The following is a 17,145-nucleotide window of genomic DNA, read 5'->3' as shown; positions in this document are numbered from 1 at the left end:
TGAGGTAGATTGACACAGTGACTATAGCAATGAGCTTGAACATGGTGAAGAACATGACAATGGCAAAGGATAGGAGAAGGTGTCAATCTGTTGTTCATAGTATCACTATAAATGATAGTTGACTTGGGAAAACCTAATAACAACAGCAATCATTTAAAGTATCCAGAAACTTTTCCTTTTTTAGAGGTTGCAAGCACATTTCTTCAAAGAACTTTCAAATGTAATGTATTTTACGCCCTTTTGTATAATATTCTCATCTTAGTGAAAGCTCGCATAGTATACTGGTTTTTAAGCAATTACTCATGCACATTTTATTTTATAACATTAATTACAATAACTACAATGTCTGATCATTCTGTCATTGCATAATATTTCCTTTACCTATCTTGATAAGTGCTTATTATCTTTTTATTAATTTTCTGCTCACTCCCCCTTTTTTCTTCTTCCTGGTAGCCATACTAGAATGATTCTACATAGATAAAAAATATACCTTTTTAAATTCAGTAGTCTTATACAATTTTTTGTCCTTTTGTGGCTTATTTCACTTAGCATATTGTTCTCTAAATTCATCCATGTTATGTAGTGTTTCAAGAATTCATTCTTTTTCAATGTTGCATAATACTCCATTGTCCTAATGTGCCATAATTAATCCATCCATTCATTCATTGTTGAGAACTTAGATTCTTTACATCTCTTTGTCATTATGAATAATGCTGCAATAAATATGGATGTACATATATCCGTTTGTGTCTAAGTAATTTTTCTTTAGAATATATACCTAATAGTGGAATATTGTTTTTGTTGTTCTTTTTTTAGTACTGTCAAGTTAGAACTGAACCAGAGCTGATCCTTCAGCAGATTTTCAGAGGCAGAGAATTGCATGGGAGGAGATTGTCCATTTTTCTCACTCAGAGCAGCTGGTGGATCCAAACCACATCTCTTTGGAATTGCAGCACAGCTTCTTAGCACAAAGCCACCATAGTCAAATGGTGTCTTCATTTTTAACTTTATGAAGAAACACCAAACTCCTTTTTATAGTAGCTGCACCATTTTATACTTGTACTAGAAGTGTTCAGAAATCTACATGGTTCAAAATCAAGAAGGGGGTCCATCAGGGATGTATTCTGTCTCTATACCTTTTCAATCTGTATGCAGAAAAGATCATCTGAGATGCTGGGCTGTAAAAGGAGGAATGTGGCATCAGGATTGGTGGAAGAGTCATCAACAACCTGCATTATGTGCATGTCACAACCCTGCTTGCTGAAAGTGAGGAGGACCTGAAGTGCTTGCTGAAGAAGGTCAAGGACTGCAGCCTCCTATAAGGATTGAAACTCAACATCAAGAAAACAAAGATTTTCACCACGGGGCTAACTGGCAGCATCAGTATGGATGGTGAAGAGATTGTTATAGTTAACAGTTTTAGTTTACTTGGCTCCACAGTCAACACTCTTGGTAACAGCAGCCAGTAAATCAAGAGATGAATTGCACTGGGAAAGTCAGCTGTGAGGGACCTCTCAAGAGTACTGAAGAGTAATGACATCGGGCTAGAGACTAAGGCATGCCTGATCCGGGCTATTGTCTTCACAATTACGTGCTATGCATCAGAGAGTTGGACAGTGAATAGGGATTATAGAAAGAGAATTGATGCCTTTGAGCTGTGGTGCTGGAGAAGAGTGTTGAATATACCATGGACTGCTAGGAGAACAAACAGGTTTGTCCTAGAGAGGGTGAACCCAGAGTGTTCCCTGGAGTCAAGGATTCTGAAGCTTCGTCTGACATATTTTGGGCATGTTGCAAGGAGGGACTAGTCCTTGGCGAGGGACATCATGTTTGGCAGAGTGGAGGGGCAGCGAAGGAGAGAAAGACCTTGGATGAAATGGATTAATTCTGTGACTGGAGTGGTGGAAATGAGTGCATTTGAGATGTCTAGGTTGGCACACGGTAGAACAGTGTTTAGACCTCTTGTACATAGGATCACAATGAGTTGAAAGCGACTCAATGGCATATAGCAACAGCAACAACTAGAAGTGTAGAAGAGTTTCATCCATTCCACATCCTCATCATTATTTGTTTACTCTATCTTTTAATTATCAGATGTTATTCTTTGTTGTATTCATTACTTTAAGCTGGAAGCTGTGCCAACACAGAAATAGAAACAGGTCAGTCACAGTGGACAGTAGGTCAATCATGTTTCATTGCACTTTCCAGATGTTGGCAAACTAAAAAAAAGTACCTGAAACTAGCAGATAGATAGATAGATAGATAGATATAGAGACAGAGACATAGAGAGATGGAGAGAGAGAGAGAGAGATCGAGGAAAATCCTATAAAGAGTAGCAGAATGTTAATATAATGCAGGAAGACAAGTCCTTCAATTTGGAAGCCAGTGGGGGGGAAAGGACTGAATAAGAGTTATCACCCCAAAGTAAAGCTGGCTTGAATAAGTTGGATGAAGTAAAGCTTTAGGGATCTATATTTGCTAATGTCGTTTGACTCAAATAAGGGAGAAAGAGGAAATATCCATTTATTAATAGAGTGTGGAAATTATGAAATATGAATCTATGGAGATTGGAAATTGTAAAAAATTAAATTTAACACTTGAATATCCTAGACACTATTAGCTAAATAAAAGGATTCTGATCATTTATCCTGCAGGAAGTCACATTGCTTATGAAACAGCCCTGCTTTCTGGTGCTTTGAATCTACCAATATGAACAGTCTCATTCAAAGTGATTTACAGATTTGGAAACACAGTGGAGGTCAGTTATTAGTCAGTTTTGAATTTGAGTTTTGATAGAACTGGTCGTTTTGAATCAGAAAACCACACAATTAACTGAAAAATCACTTAGTAACAGCCTCACATTCATTAAAAAGAATCCAAAATATCTTCTGATGTACAACTCTCAGTCATAGGATAACATCTGTATTACACAATGGTAACTGGTCAGTTTGATTATTATTTGAATTTAGGATCAATTATTAATGTCAAAGATGAAGACCTTGAAAAATTTTACCAACTTCTACAGTCTGACAGTAATCAAGTACGTGACCAAGTTGGAAACAAATAACAACCAAAAGTTGGAAAATAGATCTTTGGTGATAGAATTGAATTTGGAGACTGAATAGTAGAATTTTGCAAGACCAATGGCCTATTCGTTGAAAATATTTGCATAATAACATAAATAGTCAATGCATATATGGAATTATTCAAGAAAATAATTATACAAATAAAAAATGTCACACAAAAAATTTTGCTGAAGTATTAGCAGGATAGCAACAACAAATTACCAGAAATTAAAAATTTATTTAGAGGTGTCATGGAGCAAGGGATATCATTATTAATGTCAAATGGATTTTTGCTGAAAGCAGAAAGCTTATTACATGCTTTATTGAATAAGCAAAGTCAATCAATTGTCTAGATCTTAGGAAATTATACGTCACATAACACAATAATGAGAGTTGAAGAAGTCTCAATTTTGCTTATGTGGAACCAGTACAGAGATCAAGTAGTCATTTAAACAGAACAAATGCATATTGTCTCATTTAATTCAGGACAGGTATGCTTAAATCCAGATGCTGAGCGAATAATTTGGAAAAAAATGTACTATATAAAGAATGCAGCATTAGGATTGAAGAAAGACTCTTTAACACCTTACAAATGACACAGCCAAGCTCCACAAAGAGGACCAGGATCACTAACTGATGAAATTCAAAGACTACATCCTTTAATGAAAATTATACCTCAGCATAAAGGAAACTAAGTTCTCAGAGTGAACCACCAAGCAACATCATGCTAAATTAGTACACTTTGAAACTGTCAGAGATTTAAGTTTATTTAGAGCCATAATCAATACCTATGGAAGTAGCACTCATGAAATCCCAAGATATGGTATATTGGGTAAATCTTCTGCAAAAGATACCTTTACAATATTTTATAGAACAAAGTTTTAACATTGAGGTCTAAGGTGTGCCTGACTCAAATATTTTCAATTGTCTACATATGCATACAGAAGCTAGACAATGAATAAAGAAGACCCAGGAAGAAAGATGCATTTGAATTATGATGTTGGCCAAGAATACTGAAAAGACTGCCAGAAGAACAAACAAATCTGTCTTGGAGAAAGTAATTCCAGAATTCTTCTTAAGTGAGGACAGCAAGACTTCATTTCTAGTAGTTTAGACATGTTCTCAGAGGGGACAAGTCCCTGGAAAAGGCCACTGTGCTTGCTAATGTACAAGACTGGGACAAGGGATTGGGGTTGGGAACCGAAGATCCTCAAAGAGATAGACTGATGTAGTGACCGCAACAAGAGACTGAAACATAATATAGCAATATAACCTGTCTTTCCGTTGTATACTGAGCTCCTACGGGTTGAAATCAACTGGAAGACACCTAACAATAACAACAACAACAAAATCAACCTCATTGTGACAAAAAATATCAAAGAGAAAGAGAAGACTTCACTAATCATTCTGTGTAATTGTTCTGTCTGAACAAGTTTAGTATGTCCAGCAGTCCAGTCTGAGGTCATGGCTGCTCCAGAATTTGAGTGGTTGGGGATATTTTGGGATGCTTTCATTAGAAAGTACAAAGTACAGTTAAGAAACAGGCTTGGGGCGCCAGCATGTGATTATGGCAAGACGGGCTGACCACGGGGAAATTGCTGAGCCAACAGACTGAGGAGTCAGGCTGACCTCCCCTGGAGCCAAGGCCACAGAAAGACACCACCCAACACACCTTCTGAAGAGTTTTCTGAGGTACTCAGTGTTCAAAATACCAGTCTGAGTAACAGATGTTTTGTAAGACAAAAGTATTGTACATTTTCAAAGGCAATGTTTATAAACCTTCTTGTCATTCTATTTTTAAAGGTGCTCATATAAAAAACAAAACAAAACACAGAATAAAAAAGCAACTCCATATTTACTTTAGAATGACCCACCCACCATCCATGCTGCCTGTGTCATTGTAGGTGGTGGCTGAGAGGGGGAGTTGCTGAATACCTAGAACCACAATGTGAAGGAGCCACAGACTTAGTAGGTACCAAGTTACTAAGAGGCAGTTCAGAAAGCTATTATATATGACAGGTATTTTTCAGACTTCTTATACTTAATGACATTTAGTGCATCTATCAGCATAAGAACTTTCAAAATTTCAAATGTAGCTAACAAAGTATGTCTTTTTTTCCTTTTTACTTCTTGAATTTCTTGTCTCGTTTGCTTCTTTTAGAACCCAAATTTAATGTCTTTTTTCCCCCTCTTGCTCTTGATTTTCAAACAGCCTGTTTATGGAAAAAGAGTTAAAATGAGAAAGAATTTAGAGAAGGTGTCACTTGATAACCATGACAACTCAGAAAGCAATAGGAAGAAATTTGGAATCTAATGTTCATTTTAGGAGCAATACAAAACTTGGCAATTGGAATGACAGTCCTCTGTTACCTGGCATGGTCAGAAAAGGATTGAAGAAGAATTAATCTAAGGGGAAAGTAAAATGTTAATTTGACATCTTGCAAAGGGAAAAAAAATCAAAATTAAAAGATCTCCTGATCCACTGATTCCTTTTGTTGATGTGCAGTTTCATAGCTTCTCGCTAAGTTTGTCTGTTTGAATATCTGAGCTTTATTCTCTGATGGTTCCAGAGCTCTCCATGCCCCTCCCACCTTTCATTCCTGTCTCTAGTGCACCTAGAGGATGCTTCATAAGGTTCTGATTGGGGAATCCTATGTGCTGTCTTAAAACAACAGCAATTTTTAAAAAAATCCTAAAAACAATTAAGTTGATTGAAATGAGAAACAGTGTTATTAACTCTTACAGGGTAAAAAAAAATTCTATTTATTGAGATTTATTTCAGTAAATCCATGAACTTTTGCAATTCAAACTTCAGTTTTCAAGTGTAATTTCTAAAGGAAGCAAAGGGTCTATTATCTGTCAGAACTGACTAATCTCAAAGCAGTTTTGGCTTTAGTTGCAGGTTTCTGCAAGAAAATAAGAAAAGACAACAAATGAAAAATAATGGAAGCTAAAGTTTCTACAGAAAAGGGAAATATATTGAAAAATTAAGCCCTACTTAAGGGTTTTGTAGTCTGTCTTTTGGGTATGTCTGTGTGTAAATGTGTGCATACTTTTCTTGGCCACAAATTTGTCTCTTCTCTAGTTTATTTCCTCCCTCATTGTTTCTTTCCCTTTCCTCTTTTAAATATATCTTAAGGTCTTCTTCAGCAATTCTAGGCCATCTGTCCTAGGCGTACTAAATAAGCATTCATGGACACATGGCTGCCTCCCCCAGACTGACAAAGGCTCTTTAGTAGAGCTAAGAGAAATGACCCAACAGCAGTGGTAAAGAGGCCTAAAAATATTTAAAGTATAAAAAAAGAAAAAAAAATAGCAAGACACACCAACTTTCTTTTTACTTGACTCCCTGATTTTTCTTAAGACTATTTTATAATTTATCATTGGAATCTGCCCTTACAAAATTTATTTGCATGAGTGCTTTCCAAATCAGACATAAGCTTATTTTTAAAGGTAAATAATTCTGATTTGAGAAAATGAAATTTTAAAAGGCCTCTAAGTTCCAAAGCCCAAGTTGCACATATTCCCATTTAGTATGACTGCCAAATATTTAAAAGAGAAAGGTGATTATGTGTAAGAAGTTATTATGAAATTCTCACTTCTGTTATGGAAGTTATTCTGAAATTACCAATTTTTTATGTATATAAAAATTTTGTAGATTATTTTTTTAACCTTTTAATAAGAAAGCTTTTAATGAAAATATATGCATAAGTAATGCGGCCACATCGATTTATGTTTATTTGTTTTATTTTTTAAAAAATATATTCAAAGGAGTAAAATTTCACATAACAGTTAGGAGTCATTCCTTTGTGAATTGACCAATCTCTAATTACTTGGATGATATAGATATATAAAATTGACTTGCTTTACTACCAATCAAAGTTTTTTTCCTTATATAAATTTGTTCATTTATTAAAGCATTTTTATCTAATGGGAAATATTTTAATTGGATGTAAATTATCACTTTACTTTTTCACAACAGATGCTGTGTGAATTACACGAACTTATATGAATTTCTGAGCTACTCATAAGTATTCTGAAAACAGCTAAAACCTGTTAACTGAATAGAAGATAAGATATCCCTATCATTTCTAAGGCATAAACCTTACTTACGTAAAAATTGTTAGGCATTTTTCCCTCTGAAATCAGAAATTATATCTAAGCAAATGCTTCTATGTTCTTATACATATACTATGTGCAGAATAAAAGGCTACCTTGTAAGAATGAAGCTACAAAATGATTGAATACTACTTGTCAAATATTTTACACAAAAGAGAAAAAAAACCCCATCCACTTTCTTTATATTGCTTTATCTTAAGCCATAATTTTTCTCTAGTGTGCTTTCCATCTCTCTCTAGCTATCAAGAGTTTATTTGCTGAAAAAAAACCCCTCTTTTCTTAAAAGTTCTTGCTACAGAAAGATTTATCAAATTAGATTTTATAATTTATTGAACGAAAAGAATAATAAAAACATCCTAAAACTGAGACGGCTCACACATAATATGATACCTAATTGATGTAACAAAATGGAGACCAGACATCTAAGAAATGATCATTCTAATCAATGGGAAACACAAATTAAGGCTTCTGGTTTTACAAACCCTCTTTTAAAAATGTGTATCATATTATAAATACAATTAAAACTGATGTTATAAATTTTTTTTTTATTATTTATGGTAGAAGGGCCGAGGCAGTGAAGTGGGGAAGAAGGAACTGAATTTAGGGGGTGGTGATGAATTTCATTAAGAACTAAGTGTTCATCAGTGTGTGTCTTAACTGTGTTCACAGGGGTTTTTTAAAAGACTATTTTCTCCCTTAAAAAAACTCTAGTGGGAGTTCAGTGGGTTCATTTGTTGTTCAATCTGTTAATTAGAATTTTGTAACAAATCTTAAAAGAGGAACAAAGTACATCAGAAAGGTCTTACTCTAATGTTTAGAAAATGTGGAGATCAAAATCATAGTCAGAATTATAAACATAAGTGGAAATTCATCAAAAGTTTTGGTACAAATTAGAAAAGAAAAGGCACAGCATCCTCTGAAAAGCACGAGGCTAGAATTAAGGATACATCTGGTATCTGATTTGGGAAGATTATAAGAGCAAAGCCGCATACTCTACAGGTAAAGATAATAGATAAAATGACTTATGTGATTAGGGCATTAAAAGAATTGCTTCTTCGTGAAATTATTATAGATATCAACCAAAAAACACGAAACACCAAAGCCATTGTCTGTGAGTTGCTTTAATTCAGCAATCCTACAGATCAGATAGAACTGCTCCATAGATTTTCAAGGCTATAATCTATACAGGAGCAGACTGCTTCATCTTTTCCCCACAGAACAGCATGTAGGTTCAAATTGCTGATCTTTAACAACTGCCCATGCACAAGGCTCTAACTATAGATATTAAACATAATAACATGTGTACACAAAATAAATGGTCAATAGAAGGTACTCAGAGATTGTATAGTCCTTCATTTCTTCCTGTCTCATTGCTCATGATCAATTTAAGTCACCATATTGATGACTACTCAGCCATTTTCTGGAACCATCAGAAATCTTTTGGGATTTTTAAGTATAAAAGTCAATACTCTACTTAATATAGATTCTCAACCTGCAAAGTGGTTAACTCTGGGAGGGAGTTCTGTTTTAAAAATCCCCTGATGAGGTCCTTGATTATCATGAGTTCTTAAGAATATATTAATGTTATAGTTCCATTAATACGTTTTTCTCAAGTCATATTTTATCTGTAGACTCACAGAAGACACAATATCTATATAGAATGGGATCTTTTCCAATATTTAGAGTTTTGATATTGTTATAACAAAATTATTTTATAATTACACAAGATTTGGATAATAGGAGAATTTTAATTTTCAGCAAAGCATCATCGAAATTCCTTTTCAAATGTGACAATGGATAAATGAATTTGAATAATTTTAAATTAAGAAATCGTTATGCTATTGAGATAAACTGTCTAAATAAAATAATTTTGAAATTAAGACTAATGTTAAATATGAGGAGATATTAGCTAATGGTATTCATTTTAATTATTTACTCTTATGGCAAGATACTTATATGTATCTTTTAAAAATTTTATAAAGATTCTTTAATCTTTATCATTGTAATGGTGAAAAATCCACAATATAATTAAAGTAAATAAAATTAAATTAAAGACTGTATAAAACACAACATACATGCATGAAACACTATGTATATGAATGACAAAAAACATTAATAAAAAGACTCACCTATCTATAATTGAAAAAATTATAGATAATATAATTATAGATAATTTATCTACATTAATACATAATGTATGTAAAATTGAAAATTGAGTATGTTGGTGCAAAACCAGTTTCATACAAAATCTGTTATCTGGAAATGAAAAAAACCTAACTTTCTGTAAAGAATTATAGTGTGCCACAATGTTTCCTAGAATATTAACATTTTTAATGGTAAGGGTGAAATCTTAAGATCAAAGATTATAGCTTTCAATATAAATTATATCTCAACATCAAGAAAACAAAAATCCTCACCACTAGACCGATAAGCAACATTATTATTGCTGAAGAGAAGATTGAAATTACCAACAATTTCATCTTACGTGGATCCACAATTAACATCCTCGATACCAGCAGTAAGGAGATTAGGACACACATTGCATCTGGCAAGTAAGCTGCCAGGAACCTCTCCAAATTATTAAGAAACGATGATGTCAGTTTGAAGACTAAGGTGCTCCTATTTCAGACTATGATCTTTTTAATCATTTGTTGTGTATCTGACGGCTGGATAATAAAGAAAGGTGAGAGAAGAAGGGTTCATGTCTATGAGTTGTTGTGTTGGAGACAAGTGCTGAATATCCCATGAACTGCCAAATGTATAAAGAGAATTATCTTTGGAAAATTACAGTCAAAGTGCTCCTTGGAGGCAAAGATGACTAAGCTTCATTTCATATACTTTAGGCTTATTGTTAGAAAAGGCTAACAATAGAAATGGCATCATGTTTGGAGACACGGACGGTTGATGAAAGAAGAGAGGAAGATTCTCAACCCAGTGGAATTACACAGTGACTGCAGCAATGGGCTCAAATACGTCAGCAATGATGGAGATAGTTTAAGATACCAATGAGGGAATTGTATACTAATGAAGGAATTTTTTTTCTTTTTTCTTTTTGGATAGGGGAGTGAACTGGTGGGCAGGGAGAAAAGTGCGGCAATGAATGAATGGAAATCCAAAACTTCTGTAAATGTCTATTAAAATTAATAAAAAAAAGAAGAAAAAAAAAGATGCACCCAGGGTGCATCCAAGTTTGTTAAAAAAAAAAAGATAGGACAGGGTTCAGATCTGTTAGTCATAGGGTCTCTATAAATTGTGTTTGACTGGAGAGCTCATAATAACAGCAACAAAGGGGCCTGTCTAAAGAGAAGAAAATGACCCTTAGAGGCACAGGACTGAGTATCTTTCCGAAAGGGCCAAAGGGAGTGAGAATGACACAGCCCCTCAATACTATAGAAAAGAGAGCAGACAGAGGAAGTAGCCAAGTCCCATGGTGCCTGCAGAGCCCTACCAGCCTCAAGAGATTTGTTTATCTACTGCTTACTCACAGACTCACAGATGTAGTATTGAGAATTGAGTTTATTAGGGAAGTAAGTTGGAGAGTGGAGGAGGCAAAGAATATCACTCAGTACAAGTTCAGATTTTAGTCCAAGTTCCCAGACACAATTCCTCAATTAGTCTAGGCTCTGGCTTCAGTTCAGCAGTCAAATCCAAATTTTCCAGCACGGTTTGGCTCAGAGCAGCTCTAAGTCAGCTTCTCCTTAATTATTTGGCAAACACAGCAAAAATCTTTAACTGTGGCCCTTATCTCAGGCCTTCTCTACTCACACCTTGCCACAGTTTCTCCACAGTAAAGCTACAGCCTCTCCACCACCAGAGTATTGCTCTCACCAGTAATACTTAATATATTGCTCTCACCAGGGTCTTGCTCTCATCTCTCTCAAGTCTTGTTCACCTCAGGTCTTCCTGACCAGTGTGGGAAGCACTTTTTCTCTTATCCTGTTCCCACAGCTGTTGATGATTTGCAAGCTTGTTGATGTGTTTGAAGCTAAGGTAGCTGGAGATTAGAGGGGGTTAACTTTAATGGAAAAAAAAAAAAGAAAAGAAAGGCTAATTTTAGGCTAATACCATGTAGCAATACTTCTCATCAGAAATAGAAATATGACATTTGGATTTTTATAACTTTTTATTATGGTCTTGTTGAAAGTTTCAATGAAAATTAGCTCCACAATCTATAGTTTAAAAAGTTTATACAATTTGGTTGCAATACCCTCAATGTAAGAGTACTCTTTGCATTTATGTACTGCACTCTCCATTTCCTTTTGTCTTTTTTTTTCAATTCTTCCTATGTTCTGAACTTGTTTTAGGACAAATGTTATGCTTTGGTCTTTTAGGGTTGATTGTTCTGAGAATCAAATCTATGTCTGGTCTTTAGAAGTCTGTCTATGATGTGGCTGAAAGATTGTCCTGGCGATAGAATATAAGGTGGGTTCACTTCTAGGCTTAAAGTATGTCATGTATTTGTAACTACCAAAGACTTGTCTTTCTGTATGTAAGCTTTTTCTTTACTTTTCCTAATGATACTCACATCCAGCACTTTTCCCTTTGTGATTATTTCACTCAGCATAATGTCTTAAATACTTATTTCTATTATAAGATATTTCAAGGGTTGATTATTCCTTAGCATTGTTTGGTATTTATTGAATTGCCCAAGGTTTATTTCTCTATTCACTCATTATTGAGCCCTTAAATGATTTCCATCTTTGATGATAGTGAATAACACCATAGAGAAAATGCTGATGTTGTTATTGAGTCAGTTCCAAACCATAGTGAAATTATGTATGTTGTTGCTGGTGTTAAGTGCCATCGCATCGCAGGCGACTCATAGCGACCCTATGAAGGAGAGTCCTTGATGCTTGGGTGCCTTTCATCCTCTCTCCAGGTTCATAAGGTTTCTGGAGGCAATCTATTATGGAAGTAGATGCCACTCTTCCTTCCACGCTTGTTTAATCGGGGAGCTCCACCCCACTCTTTGTCTGCATTGGATAGCCAACCATTAATGCATTTGACACATCCGTGTCACAGGGTTCAGCCTCACAGCAACCACAAGCAACGGCAACTTGTACACCAGGGCTATACAACCTAGAGGAATGTCTGAACAAAAACAATGAAAGACTGGCCTGAGGGCCGCTCCTGGAGGCAGAGTCGCCTTTCTCCAGAGACCGCCACAACACAACACAACTCCCCCATACACAGCACCATGCTCTCTGGCCAAAGGATCACAGCCCCCTGGGTGGAGCAAACCTGGCCAATTATTACTGTTTATTTCTGCATCGTCCTCACAATCTTTGATGCATTTGACCTTTTCGTGTAGCCATTGTGTTACATCACTTATTAAATATCTCCCTCATTTTCTCAGGCCTTCTATATTCTAAGCATATATTAGTGTACATATATCTATTCATGTCACAGCTCTTATTTCTTTCAGATATGTATCTAACAGTAGGATTACTGGGTCATATGTTATTTCTACATTCACCTTTTTGGAAAGTGTTTTCTGTAGTAGTTGCACTATATTTTACAGTTTTACCAGCAGTAGGAGAGTTTAAATCTCTTCAACTCCTCATCAGCATCTACTGCCTTTTTAAACTATGCTATTATTATTGAAATAAGATGATATCTCATTGTTTCCTAGAGTTGAGTCTCTCTAATGCCATGAATATTTCATGACCATGTGTATTATTTCATATGCTTATTGTCATTATTGTTTTAAGTAACATGAAGTTGGAACTGACCCATAGCAGAGCCTCCAGCAGATTTTCAGAGGCAATAATCACATGGGGGAAGATTACCCATCCTTCTCACATGTTGATACTGGTGGATGGGAACCGAGTGTCTTTGGGATTCCCGCACAGTTTCGTACCCCTAGGCCACCAGAGTGCATGAGCATTGTTTTCATATGTTTATTGAATGTCTGTATATCTTCTTTACTGAATGATCTCTCCATTTCTTCTGGTCATTTAATAATTGGATTATTTGTCTTTTTGTTGCTGAAATACTGATATTTTCTATAAATTTTATATGTGCATCCATTATATGAATCTCCCTCCAATCCTTATGCCACATTCCTCTTCATTGAGTTGAGCTTCTTGGGTAATTCGTTCAGCATACAAATTGAATCGGTATAGAGAAAAGACCATGACCCTGAAATACTCCCTTCCATATTTTAAACCATTCAGTGTTCCCTGTTCTGTTTACACAACAGTCCCTTGGTCCAGGTGAAGGTACCACATGAGCACAATTAAGTGCTCTGGGACTCCCATTCTTCTCAATGTCAGCCACAACTTTTGTGATCCACACAGTCAAATTACTTTACATTGTCAATAAAGCACAAATAGACATCCTTCTGGTATTCTTTACTTTCAGCCAGGATCCATCTGACATCACCAATGTTGTCCCTGGTGCAACGGCACCTTCTAAATCCTGCTTGACCTTCTGGCAGTTCCTGATCTATGTACTGTTGTTTAATGATCTTCAGCAGTATTTCACTTGCTTGTGATATTAATGATATTGTTCAATAGTTTCCACATGTAGTTGGATCATGCTTTTTGGAATAAATAAGGATCTCTTCCTATCTTTTTGTTAGACATCTGCCCTCCAAATTTCCTTGAGTAAACTGGTGAGTGCATGAAAGTCTGCATCTGTTGATAAAAACAAGTCAACTGGTATCCTGTTGATTCCTGGGACTTTCGTTTTTATCAGTGTCTTCAATGCAGTTTCCCCTTCTTTCTTCATTATCATTTTTCTGTGTAAATCAGTTATGTCTGGTACAGTGATTCCATGTGTTTTCTCCATCTTCTTCTGATGCATTCTGGTCATTCAGTATATTACCCACGACATCTTTAATCTTGGGGATCCAAGATTAAATTTGATTTTCAGTTCTCTCAGCTTGAGAAATGCAGAGCAAGTTCTTCCCTTTTTATTCTCAAATTCCAGCTCTCTGAACTTTGCATTATAATACTTTGATTTGTCCTCTTGAGTTGCCACTTGAAATCTTCTGTTTGGCTCTTTTATTTCAGCATGTTTTCCTTTTGTTATGGCTTCTTGAGAATTCAGTGCAATTTTAGAGTTTCTTCTGACATCCATTTCTATTTTTTTTTTTCCTTCTCCTCTGTTTTTGTAATAACCTTTTGCTTTCTTCATGGATGATATATTTTATATCGTCCCCAATACTCATCTGATCTTCGATCATTTGTGTTCAAAGACTCAAACCTATTCCTAAAATGATCCTGACATTCGTATGGAATTGATTCATGATCATATCGCGGTTTCTGTGAACTTTAGATTTTTTTATCCTCAATTTTAACTTGCATATGTGTAATTGATAATCTGACCCACCCCTAGTCTAGTTTTGACTGCCTATATTGAGTTTCTCCAATGATTTCTTCCACAGATTAGACAATCTGGCTCCTATGCAGTCATCAAGTGAGATCCATATGTAAATTCATTGTTTGTGTCTTCTAAAGCAGGCATTTGCAATGAATAGATCATTGTAAATACAAAATTGAATCTTTCTATTTCTGGCCTCAATTCTATCTCTAAGCCCACTTTCTAACTACTATTCCTTCTTCCCACTTTTGCATTACAGTCATCAATTATCATTAACACATCTTGATTACATATTTGGTCAATTTTGAACTGCTGGACCTGGTAAAAATTCTAAATATCTTCCTCTTTGGCTCCAGATGTAGAAGCATATATTTGAAGAATAGTCTTGTCAATAAGTCTTCTTTGTATATATATGGATATTATCCTATCACTCACAGCATTGTATTTCAGGGTAGAACTTGAAATTGACTCTTTGACTATGAGTGCAACACCATTGTTCTCTTTTTCATTCCCTGTATAGTATACCATATGATTATGTGATTTAAAGTGAATAAAGCTGGTGCATTTCATCTCACTAATACCTAGTATGCCAATGTTGATGTGTTCCTTTTTATTCTTACTAATTTCTAGTTTTCCAACATTCAAACTACATTCATTCCATGTTCTGGTTATTAAACAATGCTTAGTTTTGTGTTTCCTCATTTCAGCTGACTTCCAATCTGGGATATATCACTACATGACTATAACTAACCTCATTCCCTAAATATCCATCAACTTTTCAAAGGCCTGTTATTTAAGAAGTAGATGCAGATAGCAGTTCAGTTTTGCTAGCACCATTTGTTGAAGAGGTTGTAATTTCCACATTTGATAGATGTAATATCAGTTAACCATAGATGTTGTGGCCTTTGTTATATGCCGTCAAGACGCTGACAACTCATAGTGACCCTGTGTACAACATCCCCAAACCCTGTTCTGTCCTGTGTCAATCACACTGTCTCTGACACACCAACCCCTAATACCCCAGTCACTGACCTCATTGAGTGTCTTCCCCTCCTGTGCTATCCCTCCACCCTCCCAAGCATGATATCCCTCTCCAAGGACTGGTCTCTCCTTACAACATGCCCAAAGTATGTCAGACAAAGCCTCAGAATTCTTGCCTCCAAGGAACAGCCCAGTTTAACCCTCTCCAGGATGAGATAGCTAGGTCTATTTCTGGGTTCTCAATTCCATTCTATTTGTCTGTGTGCCTGTCATTGTGCACGTACCAGGCTGTTTTGGTTACTACCACTGTGTAGTAGGTTTTGAGGTCAGTGAGTGCTATGCCTCCCACTTTATTTTTGTTTCTCAGAAGTGTTTATGCATATATGGGGTCTCTTGCCTCTCCAAATAAACTTTACAATTTCCCTTTAAATCTCCTTGAAAAATGTATTTGGTATCTGTATTGGGATGGCATTGAACATGTAGATTGCTTTTGTGTGGTTTTAAGTCACAATATTGATTTTTTCTATTCATGAACAGGGCACATTTCCCCATTTCTTTATGTCTTTTCTTGTGTCTTGCAGATATGTTCTGTAATTTTCTCTGTATATGTATTTTACATCTCTAGTTGGGTTCACTCCCAATTATTTCAATTTGTGGATGGCAATTATAAATGGTATTGCTTTCTTGATTTCCTTCTCTAAGTTCTCTTTGTTAGTGTAGAGGAATCCCACTGACTTTTAGATATTGATCTTTTATCCTGCAACCACTCTAGAAGACATTTTGATGCTTTTTTAAAAAAATTGAACACATAAATTCCATATGACCCAGCTTATTATATTGCTTGGAATAAACCCCGAGGAGTGAGAACTGAATCTCCAATGGAGACTGGTACACCAATATTAATAGTGGTGTTATTCACCATTGCAAGAACATGGAAACAGCCCAGATATCCAACCACAAATGAATGCATTCAGAAGTGGTCATACATTCATAATATCAAATACTACACAGCACACAGGAACAATGATTTTGTATTTACTACCTAACTTGGGAGGGACTTAAGAACATTATGCTGAGTGAACTCAGTCCTAAAAGGACAAATACTGTATAAAAACATTATTGTAGTATGAGTATGAGGATCGGCGGGAGGGTAGAAGCAGAGGGGTGAGGTTGGGCACAGGAGTGGGATGTTAGACATAAGGTTGCACAATACAATGGGGATGAACAAAATGGGAAAGAGTTAGTGTGAAAAGCAATGTATTGAAACTTTTAAAATAAGTCAGTATATTTTTTTTTTAAAAAGTAGATGGCTTATCCAGCTTTTGTTCTCTATGAAGAGTAATTTGGCAGTAGGATTAGAGAGAGAGTCATCAGTATCCTGTGTTATGCATGTGGTACAAACTTGCTTGATGAAAGTGAGGAAGACATGAAACACTTGTTTCAGAGGATCAATGAATGAAACCTTCAGTATAGATTGCATCTCAATGTCAAGAAAACAAAGATTCTTGCCTCTGGACCAATAATCAACATCAAGATGGATGGAAAAGAATTGAAACTGTCAACATTTCATGCTGCATGAATCTACAATTAATACCCTTGATATCAGCTGTCAGGAAATAAGGAGATGCACTGCACTGGGAAAACCTGCAGTTAG

The sequence above is a fragment of the Elephantulus edwardii genome, unplaced genomic scaffold (assembly GCF_000299155.1).
Source record: "Elephantulus edwardii isolate Elephantulus edwardi_28Jun2011 unplaced genomic scaffold, EleEdw1.0 scaffold00043, whole genome shotgun sequence".
Classification (NCBI taxonomy): Eukaryota; Metazoa; Chordata; class Mammalia; order Macroscelidea; family Macroscelididae; genus Elephantulus; species Elephantulus edwardii.
Note: the sequence above shows the minus strand (reverse complement) of the source record.